This window comes from Diaphorina citri, unplaced genomic scaffold (assembly GCF_000475195.1).
Source record: "Diaphorina citri unplaced genomic scaffold, Diaci psyllid genome assembly version 1.1 scaffold242, whole genome shotgun sequence".
Classification (NCBI taxonomy): domain Eukaryota; kingdom Metazoa; phylum Arthropoda; class Insecta; order Hemiptera; family Psyllidae; genus Diaphorina; species Diaphorina citri.
The window spans coordinates 68,646-84,648 of NW_007377679.1; positions in this window are offsets into that span (position 1 = coordinate 68,646).

Genomic DNA, 16,003 nt, shown 5'->3' on the forward strand with positions numbered 1-16,003 from the left:
TCGTTTCTGACATTTTGTCATTCTTGCCGTTGAAGTACTTAACATAGAGTAACTGGCTTACCGGTCTTTTTAAGGACTTCTTAAAATACATAGAGTTCTGTCTTTACAATAAATGAATGACTAAATAAATAAAATAGATTATCTACTATAATTTTAAACGAAGTTTAGACCTTTGAATTCTACTTTAAACGAAGTTGAAGTTTATTAGAGAGAAAATGGTTAGAGTCTTCCAGTCGCGAGTCCGCTTGAAATCGGAACGGTCACTAGGAGAAGTCAGAAGTCATCCACGGGGGGGTTTTGGTTTCCCGACATAGACGGTTGACGGGGGTACAACGACGAACAAATGTATTGTGGTAAGCATTTATTTCTAATATCCGGACTCTTAGCGAGTAACTTTGTATCACAAGGAACAAACCGCAGGAGGTAGCTCAACATTTAAACATTACCACTGTGTACAATAGGACCAAGAGTCACCAAGAAAGTAGGTACCTTTCCAGTAAGATTTTCCGTTGACGATAGACTGGCAAATGATATCCCTTTGCCAGGATACTTTATGGCATAAGGCAAGAAACGATGACTTTGACAGGTACCAAAAAACAGGCTACTTTATGGCGTCAAACTTAAGTGAATTAAAGACTCAGTTGAAACTGTGAACCGAAAGACAAAGACTACTCAAGACAAACGGACTTGGACCTTCACAGTTTTAGTCACTGCTAAAAGTTTTGAGTTTGACTACAAGTACTACTTGGTCACCACTAGATACCAGATGGACGTTCTCTGCTAACTTTTTTTTTGTCATTTGAACATGTGAGCACAACATTCCAATGGAGAGAGAGAGAGGCAGAGAGAGGCAGAGCACGACCAAGATTTGCTAATGATTCAATCACAACGTCGATAAATTAATTAGTTAGGAAAAAATAAAAACGAGATATGTCTAATTGGGTATTTGAAATACGTATAATAATTAATTAATCGATAATAAAACGGTAAGTAGCTTGGACTGGAATGTACAGTAAGCCGTGCATTCCTCACGAGGAGTGTGCCATATGCTTTCATGTCAGGCTCCGGAGTATCATAACATGAAGTCCTACCAGTTATCCAGATGCTTAGTGCGCGGTCACAACGGCGACCATGGACCATTGACGGAAAAAATATTGGACTCAATTTCTTCATTTTCTGCGAGGGTCGATCTGAATTCTGAAATCTCCAGTGATTTGCCACTGGAATTGCAAGTGCCAGGTCATCCAAGTGCGAGGGTCGGAGCTATAACTAATCAAGGCTCCGTTAAGGACGTTTAGCATGGTTTGTTTATTTTCTCTTGATTCGGTACTAGGCGAGGGTCGGTCTGCTACGGTCTTATCGTCCCGAAAGCGGAGAGAGAAGCAAGGATAGGATAGAAGAAAGCCAGCCGTTCCGAGAAAAATGGCAAGGCAGTGAAGAGGGTACACTGGTACAGAAAAAAAATTACAGGTGATATTTGCAACATAGGCTCGGATTTTGCACCGTTTCTCCATTTACAAGAATCTCGGTAGCAATTTTGATATTATGTCAGAAATGTGAGTGCATTATACCTCTATTGTAGTTACGCAAACATGAATCTTCAGCTCCTCTTCTTGCTGCTGCTACTTCTTCTTCTTCTTGCTGCTGCTGCTGCTACTTCTTCTTCTTCTTCTTCTTCTTCTTCTTCTTCTTCTTCTTCTTCTTCTTCTTCTTCTTTCTCTTCCTCTTCTTTTTCTCCTTCTTCTTCACGTGCCGTCTCCATTGCGAAGGTTGGCCATCATCATTGCTATCCGTCAGAATCTATAGGCAAGGTCTTGTCGGTGTAGCCAATCATGTCTGTCTATTGCTGCTCTCTTTATCGTCAAAAATTAGGAATCCCCAAACCGCCAAACACATAAGTCACTAGGAGTTCTAAACTCACAGGTTTCACAAACAACACGTCTTCAAAAGCGTTTAACATTGTATGTAGTATGTACATAATGGTAGAAGTGTGGAATTGTGGATAGAATGGATAGATCAGCAACAGGTGCTGTATCATTAGAAGCTGGACCGACAATCTAGCAACTTTGGTACAAAGAGACAGTAGATTTATTTTGGTTGAATCGCTCAATAATCTTCTCTGAGTCTTACCGAAGGATTATAGGTACTGAATCGTTTAAGCGAGATGAGAAGAAAGGTATTTAAAGAACCATTAAAAATGCTCCTTACAGGAAAAAAAAAGTCACTATGTGAACCGAAACCAGAGATACTCTAAGAAAGAGTGAAGGTAGTCCTGAACACGGATCGTAAGGCTGTCGTAGGTTTCTTCCATGAAAGTAAATCTAAAATTCATCAAGAAAGAACATTGATACAAGCTGTACAACAAGTAACACCATTAAAAATGCTCCTTACAGGAAAAAAAAGTCACTATGTGAACCGAAACCAGAGATACTATAAGAAAGAGTGAAGGTAGTCCTGAACACGGATCGTAAGGCTGTCGTAGACGAGACAATAGTCACAATACGTCTGAAAAGTCCATCGACATCTACTGGAAATCCAAAAAAGTTGTGTCCAAACATAGTCGACGCGATGGCCGTCGATTGACGAAGTGAATCTATGTTGGACGGTTTCAGGCGACATCGATCGACGGCCGGCGAATATGTATGGACACAGCTTTAGATAAAAATTACACGCCCAGCACTCTGAAGGTGTAGGGACAAACAGCCCCAAAAGTAGGGTTAAGCTTATACGGATTTACGAATTGTCCTCACATGTCTACTATCTCCTATTTCAAGGAATGGTGTACCTACTTTCTGATAACTCCCGTGGTAAAACTGCAAAGTCAACGAAGACCATCAGCAGGATCTCTTCGAATTCAGGCCGATAAAATCTCTGTTTTTACAGTTTTCTCTATCAAACCTCAGCAAATCAACGGGTTTAATATCGCACCGATTTCCCGGGTGACAATGAGATACAGTCCTCTGTAGCAAACCTCACCAAGTCCTCTGAGATGGCGATAAATTCCTGTAGCAGATCTGAAGAAGTGTGTCATCTTCAATGATTCAATGATATACCTAACATAAACTTCTTGAGGATTTTATAGAGTGGAAAATCGCAAAACTTGTGTGTGTCGTGCGTGTTATCGGCGCAAAATTTCTCCGAAACTTTTCCCTCACACAAGGTGTGAGGTGTGACGTCACACGTCACGTGAGTGGGCGTGACGTCAGACGCGTGTCAACACTAACAACTTGTGTTTGAACGGTGGAGACAGATTTACAGAGTTTACAGCATTGTGTCTCGTCTTTACGACTTTTCCCCCGTTTCAATGTGAGATGTCTAAATCCTTCTTCAAAGAGAGGCAGATTTATAGAGTTTACAGCAATGTGTCTCGTCTTTACGACTTTTCCCCCGTTTCAATGTGAGATGTCTAAATCCTTCTTCAAAGTCTGTAAATTTGACGGACGGAAAAGCAAAGATAGCACCGCGGTGATACCCTCTCGTCCGTCTTCGCGAAAATTGAAGATACTCTTCGCTTCTTCAAGCGCCAAAAACATTACTTTCCTAGGATAAGGAAAGTAAAAGGATAGCGCCTACCTTGTAAAGCTGTGTCCACACATAGTCAACGCCGTCGATCGACGTCGACTGAAACCGTACACTGCCTCGACAACATAGATTCACCTCTTTCGACCATCGAACGACGGTGGATCGACGGCGTCGACTATGTGTGGACACTCTTTAAGCGCTAGGTCACGAGACTAATTTCCGCCCGGGCCAAACTTTATCCTGACCAGAGATGGTTCGTTCCCGGAATAGCTGTCTTTCCCCCATCTTGCCCTCTTTCTCTCTTCGAATTCAGGCTAATAAAATCTCCGTTTTTACAGTTCTCTCTATCAAACCTCAACAAGACAACGGCAACGGGTTTAATCTCGCACCGATTTCTTGGGTGACAACAAGATACAGTTCTCTGTAGCTAACCTCACCAATTCCTCTGAGATGACGATGAATTCCTGTAGCAGATCTGAAGAAGTGTGTCATCTTCAATCATATACCTAACATAAACTTCTTGAGGATTTTATAGAGTGGAAAATTGCAAAACTTGTTGTGTGTGTGTCGCGCATGTTATCGGCGCAAAATTTCTCCGAAACTTTTCCCTCACACAAGGTGTGAGGTGTGACGTCACCTCACGTGAGTGGGCGTGACGTCAGACGCGTGTCAACACTGACAACTGATAACTTGTGTTTGAACGGTGGTGACAGATTTACAGAGTTTACAGCATTGTGTCTCGTCTTTACGACTTTTCCCCCGTTTCAATGTGAGATGTCTAAATCCTTCTTCAAAGAATAAAAAGTGCTGAGAGCAGAGTGTCCGAACAGATTCTCCGAGTTTTCTTTTTCGTCTGAGCTTTACCTCCCAAACCACACACAAACTCACATCACAAGACCTTGTTTAGACTGTGGGAGTAAAGGGACTTTTCAGTCTCATTCTGGCAGTATAAACGGGGTATATTCTATTCTATCATATGATGTATAGTGGTACGCCGAAAGACTCAAATGTTTGGGAACCCCTGCATTAAGGTATCAAGTGTGTTGTTAGTCCTTAGTCAAGATTTGATACCTTGTTTCATTATGGTCACGTGACATACATATGATTCTCGAGACAGGCCGAGTTAGTTTCCTACATATTAGCAAGAGAGAGAGAGAGAGAGACGTGAGTCTGCTCGAGACGTCTAGCCGGAAAACCGCCATAACGCCATTTTAATTGTTATTTCCTTTGTGGCAATTACCGCTTTTCATACCAAATTATCGCCACATTTTCATAATAAAACTCACACGAATCAACCGTTAGTTTTTAAAATTTAACGACTAATTTGCATGCAAGGGAATGTATCGTATATCGCCTTTGCATTTACATTTCGCGTCGCGTCGAAAGATTTAGAAATGCCAGTTTTGCGGCTTGTGTCATTGCAATTTTCCGTGAACCGTCAATTTTTGCAAAAGTTAACGATTTTTAATATTTAACTCGGAAATTTCCATAGAAGTTAAATTCGAGACGTCTGGCCGGAAAACCGCCATAACGCCATATTAATAATTGTTATTTCCTTTGTGGCAATTACCGCTTTTCATACCAAATTATCGCCACATTTTAATAATAAAACTCACACGAATCGACCGTTAGTTTTTAAAATTTAACGACTAATTTGCATGCAAGGGAATATATCGTATATCGCCTTTGCATTTACATATCGCGTCGCGTCGAAAGATTTAGAAATGCCAGTTTTGCGGCTCGTGTCATTGCAATTTTCCGTGAACCGTCAATTTTTGCAAAAGTTAACGATTTTTAATATTTAACTCGGAAATTTCCATAGAAGTTAAAGGCGTGTCCACCGTCGATCGATGTGAATTTATTGTGAACCGATGTGACAGCCTGTCGACTATGTTTGGACACACCTTAATAGAAAGTTTACCCCCATAGTGTCTGCTTCATATGCAAACTTCTCCCCAGTCGCCACTCACAGGATTTGTAAATAATATGAGTGATACCGTTCGCATTCCTGAAATCCCAATACAGAGAGTGGAGAGTGTCTTAATGAGAGATCATTTTCCAATTCCAGCATGTTCCGCCCTTACACACATTAATTTAGTCAGCAGACATTGTCACCCATCAAAAATTCTGGCAAAGAAAGTGCCTACCTATGCTTTTCATTGAAGCTCGTTTCTTGACTTGGAATCGGACCACCAATCTCCAGATCCGGAGTTACATCATAGTGCAATAGTCCTAATTCTAATCGTAAATGGACGCAGCACACAAGGGATCATGAAGAGACCGCCTCAACATATAACCACTACACCGTTGAGGTTAGCATTGTCTGAAACTGGTATCCCGTAGTATGCCTCTCATCAGATGGGCGAGAAGAGACAAATGAATTCTAATCGGAAATGGACGCAGCACACAAGGGATCATGAAGAGACCGCCTCAACATATAACCACTACACCGTTGAGGTTAGCATTGTCTGAAACTGGTAGACGATCTAAATCAGAACCGTTCTAAAATGGGTTCAGAATCTAAACCATTAATATCCAATATCCACTAAGGAGCTCTTCAGACTATTAGTGGAGACTCCGGTATGCAGAGAATGTGGTCACTAGCGACAAGTTTAGCACAATAACATCACTAACAAACAGTCTAAACAACAGTATACAGAGAGCTCCAAGTCTGGAATAAATTCACACTGGACTTGTTTGGAGGGACTGGGGATTGACTGATCCTGCTGATGGCCTTCGTTGACTTTGCAGTTTTACCACGGGAGTAGTAGGTACACCATTCCTTGAAATAGGAGATAGGAGACATGTGAGGACAAGAAATGAACAAGAGGAGAGTTGGTATCGGGTACCCTAATAGATTTAGCCAGAAGATTAGCAATAGCTCCAATCCAGTGAACCCATATCGAGAAAACTTTTCTCTTCTGAAGAGGAGAGAGGTTGTCCAACTATGTACATATCTACCTAAATCCAATTTCTCCATCTAGATCGGCAACTCTGGCGCTCCCTACTGGTCCAATTGGTATTGGTACAAGTAGGGCCATCGGCTTTAATAAACGCCCTATGTCACTACGACCTGGTTTGGTCCAATAGGAGTTCTTCCATAGGGAAAAACAGAAAAGAACGCTCAGCTAAGTTAGTTAGGTTACCAGGTTTAATAGTCTAATCCGTTTCAATTCGGGGGACTTTCTTGAATAGAATTTCTCACGTAGTTAATTACCCCATGATTAATTTCATTCATTCCATTCTAGTCGGACGTGTATGTCTAGCGGTAGATTCTAGACAGGGTGATTGAGTTAGTTCTTGATGCGAGATCTTGTATTCTACATGTATTGTGTAGTTAGTAGTTGGACCAAGAATTTCAAGACTGTTTCCTATTATATTGGATAAAACAGGTGAGTAAAAATCGTATCTATGTAAGATGCGATATTAAGTCTTAACAGTTGGACCAAGAATTTTAAGACTGTTTCCTATTATATTGGATAAAACAGGTGAAAATCGTATCTATGTAAGATGCGATATTAAGTCTTAACTTTCGTCGTCGTCCTACCCGTAAGGTTTTGCCAGCCCCTGGTTCAATAGAATGACGGAGAGGAAGGGGTGCTCCAAAATTTATTTGTCCCTGGGGGCCCTTGAGTCTCCTTAGCGGGGCCCCTCATTCGCTCAAGGAACTAAAACTGAGCTACAGGTAGCCCAAATAAAGGAACTGTAGGTACAAACGAAGGTCTTATCGTCCAGAAATTGAAGAGAGGAGGACAGGATATGAGAAACCTCAAAGGCTTCTTGGTCAACTCTGCTTTTTACGATCAAACCACAGGACAAGTCAATGTCAAGCCGCATTACTGCATTTTGACACCCCAAGCATCAAGGCACCCTCCTGCTCCGACGTACGTCATATTTTCATAACACATAGACCATTACCTTCCATTCATTGAATGTCACAAGCCATAATGCAAACAAGTCAAGTCTCAAGCTATCAAGATTAGATATAAGACGTATATCCCATGACATTGAGTAGTGTTCTAGATCAACAGTGACAAAACATACCCCCGACGCGACGCAAGAACCCCATTGAGAATTTTTTCTACGAAAAAGAAGAAGGGGTTGACGACTTGGGGTTTTTAATAATGTTTGACATTTTTTCGACATGCTTAACATAAAATGAAACTGCTTAACATTGATCGCCCACCAATGTTTGAAAAATTGAAATGCTTTATTGAATGTAAAGTTTTCCATCTTGCGGGTCGCGGATATGGGGGCTGATTGTTTGCTCATTTTTTTTAACACTGAGGGGAGGGCCGTATTTAGGGGAGATGAGTTTTATTTTTCTCCTTTACTTTAGGCCAGACTCCGAAAATTTGAACAATCCACCGGATTCGAGCAGGATAAACAAGGTATGTTCCATTCTAAGCGGTCAAAACCAAAGTACATAATATGCCTAGGCCTAACTCTAATATGCTGATGAGCTGATGACCACTTGTACTCACGGGTCTCACTATGACCGATAGACAAACTTAAGGACATTGAACAATCAGGATTAAGGACACAACATGATAATGGTGTCTCATTGGATTTGTGATTTCAGACGCATACTCTTGCCATGTTTACACAATCAATACAATCACCATAAAGAGACCAAACTTACATCAGAGTGGTTCGGCAGACGTCAGGTACTGCAGACACAGGACAGGGAGGTCTGCAGTATCATGTTGCCTCAATACAATCATCATAAAGAGACCAAACTTACATCAGAGTGGTTCGGCAGACGTCAGGTACTGCAGACACAGGACAGGGAGGTCTGCAGTATCATTTTGCTTACCTTTATCTTTACCATACAGTAGGTTTAAAGTATCGTGTTGATGTGTACTGAGTTTTGGAAAAAGCGTCCAAACATTAACCAACATACGCAGGGTCGACATGATATGCGTCGAAAGGTCCTGAAATACTGATAGGTATTGTTATCAAAGTATCGTGTTGATATGTACTGAGATTTGGAAAAAGCGTCCAAACATTAACCAACATACGCAGGGTCGACATGATATGCGTCGAAAGGTCCTGAAATACTGATAGGTATTGTTAATTTTTTGTGATTTTAATGAAGAGGTTGGATAGAAGGACCGGTCTTATGGTCCCGAGATCAAAGAGAAAAGGAGGAAAGCCAGCCGCTCCAAGAACGAACCATACCTCTATTGAATTTTGGTCTAAGCTCTAAGGAATTAAAACCACGACCTATCACTTACTAGAATTCAGATCGTTCGGTTAAAAGTGATTCTTGGAAGGTAGCGCACCTCTAACTAGGCTGGCAAATTTGAATTCTTAAATAAACAATCTTGGCATTCTTGGCGTGCCACTCCAAACAGACCAAGTTTGTTTCGTTTCCCGAGTTCCCTCTCTCCAACACAAAGACACCTGAGGAACCTAACCTACAAATTTGCCACCAAGTCATTTCTGTTTCCCGCGCAAATCGCCGCGTGAGAGAAAGGGAAACTTGTGGAGTCAACACATTAGGGCAGAGTTTCCCAATCTGTGGTACGCGTACCACTAGTGATACGCGGAAGCATTCTTGCTGGTACACGAAGAAATCTGAGTAATGGCTTGAAAGTTGGAAGTACTCATCATCATGTTGCTCAATCAGTAGATTGGTTGGTAGCTCTCCATGATGTTCTGTCTGAAGTTTTGCTCTTCATCTCCGCGTATGACTTGCAGCCAGAGTGAATAAAAAGTGCTGAGAGCAGAGTGTCCGAACAGATTCTCAGAGTTTTTTTTCGTCTCAGCTTTACCTCCCAAACCACACACAAACTCACATCACAAGACCTTGTTTAGACTGTGGGAGTAAACGGACTTTTCAGTCTCATTCTGGCAGTATAAACGGGGTATATTCAATTCTATCATATGATGTATAGTGGTACGCCGAAAGACTCAAATGTTTGGGAACCCCTGCATTAAGGTATCAAGTGTGTTGTTAGTCCTGATAAAAAGTGCTGAGAGCAGAGTGTCCGAACAGATTCTCCGAGTTTTCTTTTTCGTCTGAGCTTTACCTCTTAAACCATACACAAACTCACATCACAAGACCTTGTTTACACTGTGGGAGTAAAGGGACTTTTCAGTCTCATTCTGGCAGTATAAACGGGGTATATTCTATTCCATCATATGATGTATAGTGGTACGCCGAAAGACTCAAATGTTTGGGAACCCCTGCATTAAGGTATCAAGTGTGTTGTTAGTCCTTAGTCAAGATTTGATACCTTGTTTCATTATGGTCACGTGACATACATATGATTCTCGAGACAGGCCGAGTTAGTTTCCTACATATTAGCAAGAGAGAGAGAGAGAGAGAGAGACGTGAGTCTGTTGTCGACGGAAATCTTGTGGCGTAGACGGAAATCGCGTCATTCGCGTCACTGTTTGAGCTAAACACGACGATTGAGAACTCTTTAATCTCTATTCTAGATCAGGTGTCAGGTCCCATGGCGTAGTGGTCACTGCGCTCGCCTTGCACGCGGGAGACCCGGGTTCAATTCTCAGCGGGGTCAACGAATTTGTATCATGCAAACGATTGAGATCTCTTTAATCTCTATTCTATATAGATCAGGTGTCAGATACCATGGCGTAGTGGTCACTGCGCTCGCCTTGCACGCGGGAGACCCGGGTTCAATTCTCAGCGGGGTCAACGAATTTGTATCATGCAAATGGTTGATTCCGGGACTGGCTGTTGCGGGGCGCACGTGTTGTAGACGTGTTTCGGGCAATATCGATTGACCCTATTGTATACGGTCCTTGAAAATTGGGGACCTCAAATGTCACTAGCTTCTTTAACCCTCACCGTTTTCGTTCAACGGACCCCACAAAAAGTTTCCGAGGTCGTCTTGATCAATCTATAGGAGGAGTATACGTCAATAAATCTACAGCTAGCATCAGAGACCATGAAAACACACACACTCTGGGTGATCTAGGTTCCCTGACCCGTAGCGAGACCTTGGCCGGAGGTCTTTTGAATTTATGACATTTTTTTTTTTTTTTTGCTCTCAACTGAGATTACCTGTCGGGACTAGGGGATCCTGAGGATTCCGGGAATACTCTGAATTATATGAATTGCTTCGTAAGGTAGAACCCATAAGACCCAAAGGGTAGAAGGGATAGGGACCGAAACGCCATGGTCATCAGGTGCTATGGCACCTTCAAAATAGCTTTGTCAATGCTCCAAGCTCCATTGATGATGTGTTTCTAGTTCTGATATGGTTATGAGCTCATAACTCTCAAGTTATAGGTATCCAAGGTTATTATTCAGGATATTTTTTGCACCAGGTGGGAATGTTGGATTGGGACGATGGGAAAAACGAGTTCCAGGTGATTCGTGAGACATATTAGATATTAGTTCGGAGGAGATGGGATATTTGTATTGGGAGACGTTACTGTTAGGAGATACAAGTCAAGCCGTTAAATTCGAAGCCCTTAATTGCCCTGGGTGTCGACAGGACGTGTGCCATCTATAGGAGAGATTGCAAGGAGGAGGAGTCCCAAATTGCGAAAAAAGAAGTTGAAACTTATGGACGGACACAGAAAAAAAAAAAAGAGTGAGAGGGAGAGGAACCAGAAGAAGGAGAAAGAGAGATATTAGAAGAAGGAGGAGTCCCAAAATTTGCGAAAAGTTGAAACTTACGGACAGACACCTCTAAACAGACAATACGGACACCTCTAAAAAACCATGGATGACGACAGTTTTAGACTCCAAAAATTTGGAGTCAGATTTGGCACCATTCGCAACCATAAAGAGGCCCATTCATGAAAGAGTAAGCATTTAATTTTGCAAGGAAATATGGTCATTGGTCAATTTCTCCTAAATTTAAGATTTTCTCCACTATGATTTCTCAATTTACATTTTGTAAGGTTAAACACCATTATCTTCAGAAATGGACCGAGGGTGAAAGTGACAGATAAGTATTCCGTCTAAGGCGGACCTTCCCAAGGTGGGCCTATAATGTTTTTCAACTGCCTAGAACGAGGAATTAGGGACAATAAACTCGCGTCAGAAATGATGAATGGAGGGATCGTAAAACTTCATCAAAACACATTTTAGGAGTCAAAATTTCCATCAAAACATTCGAAACACATTCTGGGAGTCAAATTTTCCACGTCTAAGGCGGACCTTCCCAAGGTGGGCCTATAATGTTTTTCAACTGCCTAGAACGAGGAATTAGGGACAATAAACTCGCGTCAGAAATGATGAATGGAGGGATCGTAAAACTTCATCAAAACACATTTTAGGAGTCAAAATTTCCATCAAAACATTCGAAACACATTCTGGGAGTCAAATTTTCTGTCTAAGGCGGACCTTCCCAAGGTGGGCCTATAATGTTTTTCAACTCCCTAGAACGAGGAATTAGGGACAATAAACTCGCGTCAGAAATGATGAATGGGGGGATCGTAAAACTTCATCAAAACACATTTTAGGAGTCAAAATTTCCATCAAAACATTCGAAACACATTCTGGGAGTCAAATTTTCCATCAAAACATCAGACGCCCGTCGTGTCTTGAATGGATTCCAAAGAATCCACTGATTCCAGGAATTCTGTATTTATGTTGCCACCACAGATCGGGAGACGATAACGCCGGGAATACGGGGGCCCTCGGGGGGGTTTCAACAACGGGCCCAGGCAACTTGACTCGCACAGTCCAAGAGAAGTGGGTGAGGGTGGACGATTGGTGTATCTCGCCTAATAGTTCGATTCCCGCCCGGGGCGGATTTCATCCTAAACGGATAATGTTCGTTCTCGGAACGGCTGGCTTTCTCCTATCCTGTCTTCCTTTTCTCGTCGATTTCGGGACGAGTAGGGGATTTTAAATTTCAGGTTAAGGGACTCAACACACGTATCCGTTAACATCAACCATCCATCATATGTCGCGTTCAGAAAGGAAATTAGACATTTATATGTCGCGGGGGCGGCGCAATTCTGATTTATGAAGTTTAATTAAAACCATTACAAAGGAGTAATTCGAATTTGCAGACGCATATGGTGAGAGTGGGTGCAGGGTGTCTCACCCGGGGAGGAAAATCAGCCCCGACTCGAGACGTTTGTTGAGAAACGAGACCGTTCCAAAAGTTGTAATCTAGAGAGAATAGAATAGAATATACCTTGATGATCCTGCTCGAATGAGACTAAAAAGTCCCTTCAGTCTAAACAAGGTCTCGTGTATACTAGATACCCTAGATAAGTCTAAGTTCGTACATATTTTATGTTTGTTATTTTTGTTTTTTCTTCTGTAGTTGTTCCTTTTTCTAATTGAAAGAAACAAACGTGTCAGCACACAACAAATATTTAGATGTCAGTTGATATCTATTTGAAAATAATAATAATAAAATAATAGATATCAATCTGTCTGCTGACTGACTCTCCACTGTGATTATCTCTAATTACACCCTCCGTACTACTGACTGCAAGAAAAACCATGAGCCAAGATTCCATCTGATCAGCATACTCGAGAGTTCCCACAGGTTATCTGATTACAAACTATGGAAGGACCTGACGCAAACTCGACCCGAGTCAGCGGTTTGATTCTCGAGCGAGCTGCAATATCCTGCTGACTGATGCCCTTTAAGGTCTAGAGTCCTCACGCGAGCAGCTACTTCATGTACTTCATGTAGCTGCTCACGTAGGACTAATTTAAACTCCGTTCCGAGAACGAAACTTTATCTGTTTAGGATAAAGTAGGCCCCGGGCGGTAATGGTACCCCAGAACTCAGTTGTGAGATGGTTAGCGCCATTAGGCCAGCCACCCACTATCAGGAAGACCTGACAGGCGGACTGGATCAGGGCATCAGGGGGATGTCAAACCTCAGCTCTAGAGGTTGGTAGCAGTAGGTACCAAGAATTACAGGATAATAGGAAGGTGCGTATGGGTTATGCAGAATGTCATCCGAGACCGTGATGCCAGGAAGGCAGACTTTTTGCCAGTTCTTTTGCTTTTTGCTGATTTCTCTTCTCACTGATCGATCGTTAACTAGCCTAACTAGGTGACAGAGAAGGCCATTTATTGCATGTCTAGTTAGCTTGGATGGTAGCGCACCTGCCTTGTAAGTGCTAGGACATGGGTTCGATTTCCGCCCAGGGAGAACTTGGCTTTCTCCTATCCTGTCTAACTAGCCTAACTAGGTGACAAAGAAGGCCATTTATTGCAAGCCTAGTTAGCTTGGATGGTAGCGCACCTGCCTTGTAAGTGCTAGGACATGGGTTCGATTTCCGTCCAGGGAGAACTTGGCTTGGATGGTAGCGCACCTGCCTTGTAAGTGCTAGGACATGGGTTCGATTTCCGCCCAGGGAGAGTACACAATATTTTGGGATTTCTTTAGGTACCTATTGTTATTTCTTTATTACTCTACAAACACATTTAATATTTTTTAATTCATACATTAAATTCATAACTCAATTGATACAAGCAGGGTTGTAGTTGTAGGTATGGAAAACAGATCAGCCACAAGAACCATAAGTCACACAGGCCCTATTGCTTCAAAATTAATAAATCATTAAGATCTTACCACTTACCACTAGGCTCCTCGAAAAAAATCTTTTGAATATTATAATAATAATAAAACTGGGTCAAGGATAATTCGTACCTATAATTCCGGGGTTCGAACCCCCTCCTGGTAAATCCTGATAAACACCGCTCTGATTTGATAGCTATGGTTAAAGAAAATCAACAAGGGACGAGAGATTACAACACAGTTTTTGGCAAGACGCGATTTGGATTTTTTACTTTCTATTACATGATAGTACCATTAGTACCTACCTATGGGGATTATGAAGTTCTTTACCCTATGGGCTACGAGTATTTGGGTAGGTACTAAGTAATCATGTACCTACATGAAATAATAATAATAAATAGAATGGGGAATGGGAAATCGGTCCAAATTTTCAAAATCAAGAAAAAAGGGGTAGAAACTAGGAATACATATCTCCGTTTTGAGGTCCCTTGAATAAAAAAAAAGTACCTAATCTTAAGCACTTTAGCCCACATGGTCTGTAAGCATGTACCTACAGTATTCAAAATTACAAAATATGAAATTAATTATTTTTTGTAGGTACCTAGTTCCGCACTGTAACAGCAAGTCGTGAAATGGGTAGAAACTAGGAATACATATCTCCGTTTTGAGGTCCCTTGAATAAAAAAAAGTACCTAATCTTAAGCACTTTAGCCCATGGTCTGTAAGCAAGCATGTACCTACTGCATGTACCTACAGTATTCAAAATTACAAAATATGAAATTAATTATTTTTTGTAGGTACCTAGTTCCGCACTGTAACAGCAAGTCGTGTGATGTTCACACCAGATCTTTGTCTTCTTTTTTTCTCGATCTGCTTTTGAATACAACATAATTTCTATTATTATTGAATTGATCAAAAAGAGATTTGTGATAGTGTGAGAAAAATTCACACGATAAAGGATGATGAAAAAAAAAAAAAAAAAAAAAAAAAAAAAAAATTAAGCAATATTATAAAGAGGGGGTCTGCTTTCGGAAAGGGAAGATAGGGGGGGTAAGGGTGTGTACCCCCACAGTAATTGATGTATAGCAATGTCTGGCCTACGTTAACTATAGGGATAGGTAAGTTCAGAAAGACGGGAAAAGGGGGATTAAACCACCCCACCCTTAGGGACTGGGTTTTACAATGTAGTTATCAGAAAGGGGTTTTTTTATGGCTTGTTTTGGCAGTTTTAGCTACAAGATCTGATATACGTAGGTACTTCACAATAACCATTAACATTATTATTATTACTTTTAATCTTGGCATGGGCCAGACTAGTTAGCTAGGTGTAGGGTTACCAGATGATAATTTTCAAACGAAGGACATTCTAGTTGAAAAAGCGGGACATTTTGAAAAAAAAGTGGGACACCTCGAAAATCGTACTAACTGGTTTAAAAAAATCTGGTGTGAACATCACACGACTTTCCTTATCCTTTTGAATGATGCTTATTTGAGTGTTCTTTTACCCTAACTTTTACAATCCTTCTCTCTTCCATTTCGGATCGACAAGAACTCAGTAGTTATAGTAGTAGTTACAGTTCCCTCTATCCAACCTCTATCTTGATAAAGAAGATCATTATAATATCAACGCTATTTGCATTTGCTACTGATATACTATCAGTTGCCACTTCATCAGTGGGTTTAACTGCCTTCGCCTGCAGATTTTTCATCTCTAATCTCTTGCTATCCTTCTCCTGTTCAGAAATACATATAGGAAAGATTCATGATAGAAGGGCCCAGAGGGTCTCTTTCAATCTCAACACAATCTTTCAAGATTTCTTCAGGTCTAGACTTTTTTCCAGACTTGAGGGTCTAGTCGCAAGACAAGAGGGGGGACACCATTGTCATAACGAGAGAACTGTAATCTCTTGCTATCCTTCTCCTGATCAGAAATACATATAGGAAAGATTCATGATAGGAGGGCCCAGAGGGTGTCTTTCAATCTCAACACAATCTTTCGAGAT